Source organism: Eleutherodactylus coqui, chromosome 12 (assembly GCF_035609145.1).
Source record: "Eleutherodactylus coqui strain aEleCoq1 chromosome 12, aEleCoq1.hap1, whole genome shotgun sequence".
NCBI lineage: Eukaryota > Metazoa > Chordata > Amphibia > Anura > Eleutherodactylidae > Eleutherodactylus > Eleutherodactylus coqui.
The window spans coordinates 10,897,545-10,907,678 of record NC_089848.1 but is presented as its reverse complement, the minus strand read 5'-3'; the positions used below and the strand labels follow the sequence as shown (position 1 = coordinate 10,907,678).

The following is a 10,134-nucleotide window of genomic DNA, read 5'->3' as shown; positions in this document are numbered from 1 at the left end:
GCCACTGTGGGATGTCACTATTACTACTGAGGACCGCTGTGGGGTGTCACTATTACTACTGGGGGCCGCTGTGGGGTGTCACTATTACTACTGGGGGCAGCTGTGGGGTGTCACTATTACTACTGGGGGCCGCTGTGGGGTGTTACTATTACTACTGGGGGCCGCTGTGGGGTGTCACTATTACTACTGGGGACCGCTGTGGGGTGTCACTATTACTACTAGGGGCCGCTGTGGGGTGTTACTATTACTACTGGGGGACGCTGTGGGGTGTCACTATTACTACTGGGGCTGCTGTGGGGTGTCACTATTATACTGGGGGGCCGCTGTGGGGTGTCATTATTATACTAGGGGCCGCTGTGGGGTGTTACTGTTACTACTGGGGGACGCTGTGGGGTGTCACTATTACTACTAGGGGCCGCTGTGGGGTGTTACTATTACTACTGGGGGGCCACTGTGGGGTGTCATTATTATACTAGGGGCCGCTGTGGGGTGTTACTGTTATACTAGGGGCCGCTGTGGGGTGTTACTATTATACTGGGGGCTGCCAGTAGCGAGATATAGCACTAGATCAGTCTTTGACTACACCCTGTATATAACATGATCAGTTTTAATTGTAATATAAGGCTTTATTAACACGGCCGTATATATGTGGCTCATTTAGCCCCGTTAAAACATTGCGACCATCTGAAACATTGGATCCCAATGTTTTTATTCAGATGAGCAATTTTTAGCTACGTAAAAAAATCACGCTGGGAATAATAAGACATCGGCAACCGAAAATGGCAATTTTATACGGCGCGTGAAAAGATAGGTCTTGCCCTATATTTTGCCAAAATACCCTGGAGTCTCCACTAGACTTTAAGGGAGCTGAAAAAAAAGGAAAGGGGAGGGAGATTTGCTGTGTCCAATGCTCGGAAAAGAAGACAGCTGGCTCTATTTAAGCATTAATGGTCATTCCGAGGATTTCTGCTGACGAGGGATTTCCGCGCTGCAGCGTATTTTTACGCCGATACACCGCCCGTATGAATGGACGAGAAAACACTAATCAAGCTCGGCAGTTGATCGCGGCTATTCTTCATTCATGCGGTTTTTAGCTGCAATTGGCTGAGCGTAAAAATGCATACAGTCGTGTAAAAGAGGTCCAAGTCATTCCTTTACATTTCCCGTTCTTTTTGAATTCCCTTCTGGCTTTGGCTAAAAAACTGCATGAAAAACTACCATAAAATCTGCTGCTTTAAGAAAAAAAACAGTTTGTGAAACCAGGAGAACAGAGTAAAGGGATTTTCTGAAATTGTCCCAGGGTAGGGAATAGGGTGAAAATGATGTAAGTACTGGTGATAAGCTCGGTGTTAGGCTCTACCAACCCATTACTGAGTCTGGAGACTCTACTCAAGCAGCGGTCGGCGACGGCACTATTATAGAACTTTGGACGTTTTCAATCGCATGAACTGTTGTTTTGCATGAAGGAACTTTTCCGTTTTGGTAAGTGATACGTTGTTTCTGCGAGTCGCGGTCTGGTCGCGCGAGTACTGCATTGTCCTCAATAATAAATAGTCTTTCATATGGTAATAATCAAAGGAAATGTTATCAATATTAAAAGACTGAATGCAACATGATTTTCCTATTAATATTTATGAGCATTGAGCTTGTTTAATTGATGCTGCCGATGAGTCAGAAGGGCCCAGCAGGAAGTCCACTTGCAACAGGAAAGATTAGGACTTTATTAGTCAAAACTGCAATGCACAGATGATAAATACATCCCTCCTGCCTGTAGTGGAAGCCACAAACTATGTTACAGACATAATTAGCTATGAACCTCTCTGATTTTTCTTCATAAGAAAGGAAATGTCACCCTAGTGAGTCTCCGGAGGACATGTGACCGTCAGCAGATGATTTATTCCGGAGAACCCATATAATATACATCTCCACTGCAGCACTTGGTGCAAGGGAAACATAGCATTACATGCAAACGATGGGCTGCTCATGTAATACATGGACAGAGGAGATCTTCTGGAGTAAGAGTTATTCTGTATGAGCGGCTTTCCTTTCTGGGTCATAGGGTGCAGTTCCAAACTTCAAATCTCCTGAATAGCCACAGAGTTAAAAGAGAGAAAAATTGAAGATCTGCACAGTTTGAATGCATATAGAAGACAGAATAGTTGGGTTACTCATTATAGGAATAGGAACTTTAAATGAATGGGCAAAGTTCCAGGAATTGTATAAAAATAAGCTAGTCATCATTACATGCTAAATGGAAGACCACCGGGTAACGCTGACATGGAAAAGGACTTGGGGACTTTGGTTAACTACAAACTCAACTGGAGCGACCAGCGTCAGGCAGCTGCTGCCAAGGCAAATAGTATCATGGGGTGCATCACAAGAGATCTAGGGGCGCATGATAAGAACATTGTTCTTCCTCTTTACAAGTCACTGGTCAGACCACACATGGAATATTGTGGACAGTTTTGGGTGCCGGTACTCAAGAACATATCAGAGCTTGAGCGAGTACAGAGGTGGGCAACTAAAATAATAAACTGAATGGGTGGACTCACTGGACTACAATACCCAGAGAGGTTATTAACATTGGGGTTATTTAGTTTAGAAAAAGACGGCTGAGGGGCGACCTAATAACTGTATAAATATATCAGGGTTGACATAAATATATCATAGGGTCATATTTGTAGCATCTCATGTATTAATTGGAGTGGGGTGTCAGTGTTGCTATTGACTAGACAAAGGCTGTGTGATGCAGTTGAAATGTTGTCAGCTTACGTTTACTCAATAAAGGATGGAGAAATTCCTATTGTCCGTATTATATTTTAAGTACCCCAGATGCGGCCCATACGTATGAAGGACTTAATATATCAGGGTTCAGTACAGAGATCTCTCCAATCATCTATTTATACCGAGGACTGTAACAAGAGGGCGCTCTAAGAAATATATCAGGGGAGAATACAGAGATCTCTCCCACGATCTATTTATACCCAAGACTGTAACAAGGGGGCGCTCTAATAACTATGTGTAAATATATCAGGGAACAATACAAAGATCTCTCCCATCATCTCGTTATACCCAGGACTGTGACTGTAACAATGGTGATGCCTTCTGTGTCTAGAGGAAAGAAGGTTTCCAGGTCGTCATCCCGACGTCCCCATTTACATATGGAGGTTGCCCTCTGACCTCAGTAGGGACAGGAAGAGAGTTTAAAGCACCTCCCTTTCCACCATGCTTTAGTGTCTTTCTGTCCCTACGGTGGCCAGATGAAGCAGAGAGCTCCAGCGAACCTGTGGAGGAAAGAAACTTACCGCACGCTGTGCGATCCCCCTGGAGGGTAGAGGTCGGGGCCGCATACCGCCATAGTCCCTGCATCCCCGACCTACGCCGCCGAAGGAGCCGTAAGTCGCCTCAGCAGCGCGGGTCTCCCTTGCGCGGTCCGCATGTTCAGGCCGCCGCTGCCGCGATGAGATAGTTCCTCCTGGCAGGGGAACAGCAGCGGCGGCCTCCCGGGCTCCTGGATCCTCGGCGCGCATAGCGGTGACGTCATCCGGTGTGGTGACGTCACGCGCTTAACGTAGGGGGCGTGACTACCAGCAGAGAACCCGGAAATGGCGCCAAATTCGAAATTTCTCCCATATAAAGCAGGCGCTACTAAATGGAGGTATCCTGCTGACTGCCTAGAAGTGCCAAAAGCATGTCTACTCGCGACAGCTCAGCACGAGAGCGAGAAACAGATACCCTACAAGCCGTGAGTAGGCTATATGCCAAAAAATGGAATGCGCAAGTTACCACTTGTACTGGATTGGATACATATATGTTCCCCTTTTTCTCTCCCCTCTCCCCCATTGTTTTGTATGGGTTAGATGGATAAGAAAGGTCCAAAGAGTAAGGCGGACCCCAGAAAAAAGTCTAAAACATGTGTCCTCTGCAGCAAAAAGCTTGCGGAAAATTATAAAAAGCCCCTATGCGAGGAATGCACAGGAAAGATATTAGCAGAGGAAAAAGCGGCGTTTAAAACTGACATCCGCTGTATGATCAGGGAAGAATTACAGGCCTGCAAGGCGTCCTTCCCCCAGGCTCAGCCAGGTTCGTCACGGGTCCCTAAAAGACCAAGACAAACCGAATCGGCGAGCTCAATTTCCGGTGAATCCCTGGAACTCCTGTCAGAAGGAGAACTAGAGGACCCGCCAGTACTTATAGAGGATGAGAAAAAATACTACTTCTCCTCAAACGACATTGCAGACCTCATCAAGGCAGTGAGGGAGACAATGCAGATAGAAGAGGACAATCCAGGACGAAATGTTTGGCGGCCTCCGGTCACGAAGAAGGACCATGTTCCCGGTCAACCAGACCCTGCAACAGGTGATTGCAGATCAATGGCAGGAGCCTGAGAAGAGGCTATCGGTATCAAGGGAAATCCGAAACCGGCTTGCGTTCGCTCCTGAGGTCGTCCGCCTATACAGAGAGACCCCAAAGGTCGATATACAAATTGCAAAGGTAGCCAAGAAAACCCTCTTGCCCTTTGAAGACACCTCACAACTCTCGGATCCCATGGATAAAAAGATCGACGGATTGATGAGGAGGGCCTGGGAAGCAACTTCCTTTACCGTCGAGGCCAGCACAGTATCGACTTCCGTGGCCAGATCCATGGTCCTATGGCTAAACAGGCTGGAAGCCTCTATTAAAGATTGGGCCCCTAGAGAGGAGTTAGCCAGTTGTCTTCCCCTCCTAAAAATGGCTACTGCTTTTCTGGCCGACGCATCAGCGGAGACCGTCAGATATGGCGCAAAAAACGGGGTCCTTAGCAATACAGCAAGAAGGGCATTATGGCAAAAGACATGGGCTGCAGACATAACATCAAAAATAAACTCTGCGCCATCCCAGGGGAAAACATCTTTGGGCCCGTCTTGGACAAGATCCTGGAGAAAGTCGGCGATAAAAGCAAGGCCCTTCCCGACAGACAGCCTTACAGGAAACCATCCTTTCTGAGGAGGACACGGCAGCCACCTTCTGAAGTCAAAGGGAAAGGGAAGACTGAAAGATGGTCATACTCCAAGGGAGGTCGGGGTAAGGAAGCTCAACCCTCTCCTGAACAAACAGGGGGTAGATTAGCACGCTATCTAAGTCAGTGGCAGGGGATAACATCTAACCCCTGGGTACTCCAGATAATTGAAGTGGGGTACCGAATTGAATTCCACTCTCTACCCCCTAGGAGATTCCTCATAACCTCCCCTGGGTCCCTACAAGAACAAGGGAACCTCATAAAAGGCGTACAAGAACTCAAGGACTTAGGGGTCATTGCACAAGTCCCTGATCACGAAAGGGGTGAGGGATTCTATTCCCCCCTGTTTCTAATCAAAAAAACAACCGTTTCTATTAGGACTATCTTTAACCCCTTAATGACACGGCCTATTTTGACGTTGAGGACCAAGCGATTTTTTTGGTATTTTTCCATCTCCATTTTTCAAAAGCCATAACTTTTTTATTTTTCCGTGGACGCGGCCGTATAAGGGCTTGTTTTTTGCGTGGCGATCTGTAGTTTTTATCGGTGCCACTTTTGGGTACATAGACAATATCGTAAAATTTTTTTTTTTTTTTTTTAATGATAACAGGGAGAGAAAACGCATCAATTCTGCCATAGATTTTTTTTTTTTTTTTTACAGCGTTAATCATGCAGCATAAATGACACACTAAATTTTTTCTGCGGGTCGGTACGGTAACAACGATACCAAAATTGTTATATTTTTCTTAGGTTTTTACACTTTTTTGCAATAAAACCCCCCTTTTTTTGGAAATCTTTTTTTTTTCTCTATAGCTGCATTCAAAGTCCTGTAACTTTTTTATTTTTCTATGTACGGAGCTCTATAAGGGCTTATTTTTTGCGAGACAAGCTGTAGTTTTTATTGGTACCATTTTGGGAAATGTACGGCTTTTTTGATCACTTTTATTGCCTTTTTTGTGAGGCAAAATGCTAAAAATTAGCATTTTGCCTCTGTTTTTTAGCGTTTTTTTTTACGCTTTTTGTCGTACAAAATAAAAAGCATGTTCAACTTTTTGTACATGTCGTTACGGACGCGTCAATATCCAATATGTGGGGTTTTATTTTTTTTTCCCTTTTTTTATGCTAATATTAGAAAAAGCATAAAAAAGGGTTTTTTTTACTTTTTTTTTTTACATTTTTCTTTTTTTTACACTTTTCTTTTCTTTTTTTTATACTATTTGAGTCCCTCTGAGGGACTTACATCACTGTGCCTATGATCGCTGTTATAAGGCATGGCAGAGCTACTTTTCTGCCATGCCTTATCGCTTGTACAGCGATTATAGGCACAGGCAATACAGGACGCCAGTGTCTGGCGTCCTGTTGCCATGGTGACAGGCCAGGCTCTCGCGATAACATCGCGAGTTCCGGCCGGAGACACACAGGGATCGCGATCCTTCTGTGAACTCTTTCCCTGCCGCGATCTACTTAGATCGCGGCAGGGAAGGGGTTAACAGCGGCGGGCGCATCTCCGATGTCCCCCCGCTGTTGGAGCGGGACGCCGGCTGTGACTGACAGCCGGCTCCCGCTGCGGGATAGCGCGGGATCTTATGTGATCCCGTGCTATCTCCAGGACGTACCGGTACGTCCTTTTGCGGGAAGTACCAGGCTCCCGGGACGTAACGGTACGTCCTGGAGCGGGAAGGGGTTAATCTCAGAGCCCTAAATAAATTTATTTCATATAAAAAATTTAAGATGGAAATGGTGCGGTCTATTGTCTCATTAATAGACCCTGATAGTGTAATGTGCACTATAGATCTCAAAGACGCATACTACCACGTCCCAATAGCCGCAGTCCATCATAAGTACTTGAGATTCGCCCTGCAGGAGGGTGACAAAATCCAGCACTATCAGTTTACGGCCCTAGCGTTCGGAATCTCGACCGCTCCTCGGGTTTTTACAAAAATAATAATAGAGATGGTAGCCTATTTCAGATGGAACCAAATCCTTATAATTCCATATCTGGATGATTTCTTGCTGGTGTCAAAAACGGAAAAGGCCATACGCACGGACCTATCCATGGTCCTGTCTACCCTAAACAATTTAGGGTGGATAGTCAATGAACAGAAGTCCGACCTGAACCCAGGTACACAGAAGGTATACCTGGGCGTATTATTAGACTCCCACATCCAGGAATCTCGGCTTCCATCATCTAGGAAGGAAGACCTTATCCAAGCAGTAACCTCCCTCTGTCAGGCTACTACAGTATCTATCAGAGAAACAATGAAGGTGCTCGGTATTCTAACAGCCTGCATACAGATAATACCATGGGCACAAGCCCATACCCGACAACTACAAAGGTTCATCCTTGCCAGGTGGGACAAACGGCAGACCTCCCTGGACAAGAAGGTGAGTCTGTCCGTCCAAGTCAAAGAGTCCCTACGCTGGTGGACCTCACAGAGGAACCTAAACAAAGGTACCTCCTGGTCGCGAGAACCCGCTGTACCCGTCACAACAGATGCCAGTAAAACAGGATGGGGAGCGCAAGTAGCCGACCTAAATCTACAGGGAACCTGGGACTCCCAAGTAGCAAAGCGCTCATCTAATTATAGAGAATTAAGAGCAATCTGGGAGACCCTTCAGGCAGCAGAACCCCATTTAAGAGGAAGGCATGTTAAAATCTTGACTGATAATATGACAGCTCTGTCGTTTGTTCGTCGCCAGGGGAAAACGTGACACCCACACCTCCAACAATGGGCGGCAAAGATACTCCGCTGGGCGGAATCCAACATGCTGTCCCTCTCAGCGATCCATCTAAAAGGGTCCACAAACGTCGTTGCCGACTTCCTGAGCAGACAAAGCATACTTCCAGGAGAATGGGGGCTGAACCAGCGAGTCTTCGACCAACTAAGCGGCCATGGGGAGAACCACAGATAGACCTGTTCGCCACGAGGGGAAATACAAAGTGCCGGGACTTTTACTCGCTAAATCCAGGAGACAACCCGTGTGGAGTAGATGCCCTGTCCCAAAGCTGGGACATGGACATAGCCTACGCCTTTTCCCCATTCCCACTGATTCCCCACACCCTCAGAAAAATCCAGACCAGCCGGGTGTCACTCATCCTAGTTGCCCCCATGTGGGACAAAAGACCCTGGTATCCCCTGCTAAAAGCCTTGACAATCCAGGGGGCAATTCTACTACCGGCCGTGGAAGATCTCCTTCTCCAGGGCCCGCTAAACTACCCGGGGGTCGAAAAATTGAAACTAGCGGCATGGATGCTGAAAGCATAATACTGCGAGGGAAGGGACTTTCCCATAAAGTAATTACCACCTTAACAAAGAGCCGTAAACCTATCACTACAGCCATCTATGATAGGATATGGAGGAAGTTCACAGACTTCTGCAAAATAGATCCATGCAAAATTCCAGAGATTGATATACTTGCAATCCTGGAAGTTTTGCAGGCAGGCCTAGAGAAAGGCCTTAGCCCAAGAACCCTTAAGGTTCAGACAGCCGCACTGGGGTCTTACCTAGACTTTCCTTTGGCAGAACACTGCTGGGTTCGGAGATTCCTCAAAGGGGCAGATAGGATCCGGCCTTTTATTAGGGAAACTTTCCCTACCTGGGACTTAAACCTAGTCTTGAATAGTTTTTGCCAACCCCCCTTTGAACCCCTCTCCCAACTCCCCCTAAGATTACTTACGCTAAAAGTTACCCTTTTAGTCGCCATAACCTCGGCTCGGAGAATAGGGGAATTACAAGCCTTATGCTGTATTGAACCTTACATGCTTATACAAGATGACAGAATCACCTTTAAGCTAGACCCAGCCTTCCTACCAAAGGTAGTGTCAAAGTTCCATAGGGAGCAGACAATCACCCTGCCCTCTTTCTGCTAAAATCCCCGCAATGATAAAGAACGAGAATTTCACAACCTAGATGTTAGGAGAGCCGTTCTAGCATATGTAGAAGCTACCCGCTCTTTCCGAAAAAATAACAACCTCTTTATCCAATTTCAGGGGCCAGCAAAAGGAAAGACGGCATCTAAGGGCACCATTGCGAGGTGGATCAAGACTGCCATCCAAGAGGCATATAAAGCCAGGGGCTTCGATCCCCCGGGAAAAATTAGAGCTCACTCCACACGCTCCCTCTCCTCCTCTTGGGCAGAAAAAGGCCAGGCGTCTGCCGAGCCAATCTGCAAAGCAGCCACCTGGTCTAGCATATACACGTTTATCAGACACTATAGGGTTAACATCCAGTCAGACAAAGACCTGGGCTACTGGCGAAAAGTCCTCCAGGCAGTAGTCCCACCCTAAAGTCACGTATGATTTGGTATACTCCATGTGTAATGGGGCCGTCGGGATGACGACCTGGAAAGATACGGATTACTTACCGGTAGTCCTATTTCCAGGAGTCATCACGACGGCCCATAGTTCCCTCCCTTATAGAATAATTAATGTTCTTTTCAATGTCAATATGACCGAATAAAGGCAAATTTTGGTTTAGTAAACATTGTCCACCGTAATAAATTGTAAGTCACTAAAGCATGGGTGGAAGGGGAGGTGCTTTAAACTCTCTTCCTGTCCCTACTGAGGTCAGAGGGCAACCTCCATGTGTAATGGGGCTGTCGTGATGACTCCTGGAAATGGGACTACCGGTAAGTAATCCGTATCTTTCTGCACCGACATAGAAGGGGGTTCTTTATAGTAAGAGCAGTGAGACTATGGAACTCTCTGCCTGTGGACGTGGTGATGGGGAACTTGATAAAAGGGTACAGGAGGGGCCTAAACGCTTCTCTTGAGCAATACAATATTACATGTTATATCACTGATTAATTCAGAAGGGTCAGTGATCTGGGGATTATTTGGATTGTCAGATTGGAGTCGGGAAGATAATTTTTTCCCCTAAAATGAGTAAATTTGGGCTTCTCATGTTTTTTTTTTTGCCTTCCTCTGGATCAGTATTGCAGGATAATATGCTGCACTGGATGGACATATGTCTTTTTTCAGTCTAAAATACTATGTTACTATATTAGTCCATGAATTCCTATCTCTTTAACCCTCTCCAATCCACTGTCTGACGTCTAAAGACATTATGATTTAAGGCTGTACAGCTTAGATGTTGGAAGACGCCCGTTGGGGTTCTCTTACCTTATATTGCCAG

The 10,134-nt window shown here is 46.2% G+C and overlaps 1 protein-coding gene across 1 annotated transcript in view; it reads right to left on the bottom strand.

The window, feature by feature from the left end:
• Window positions 1-1,679: 1,679 nt before the first annotated feature.
• BLVRA (biliverdin reductase A) overlaps window positions 1,680-10,134 on the bottom strand; it is a 73,402-nt gene continuing 64,947 nt past the window's right edge. The window contains exon 9 of the mRNA XM_066584766.1: window positions 1,680-2,084. The gene's annotated coding sequence lies outside the window, so the exon portion shown is untranslated. The remainder of the gene's footprint in view (window positions 2,085-10,134) is intronic.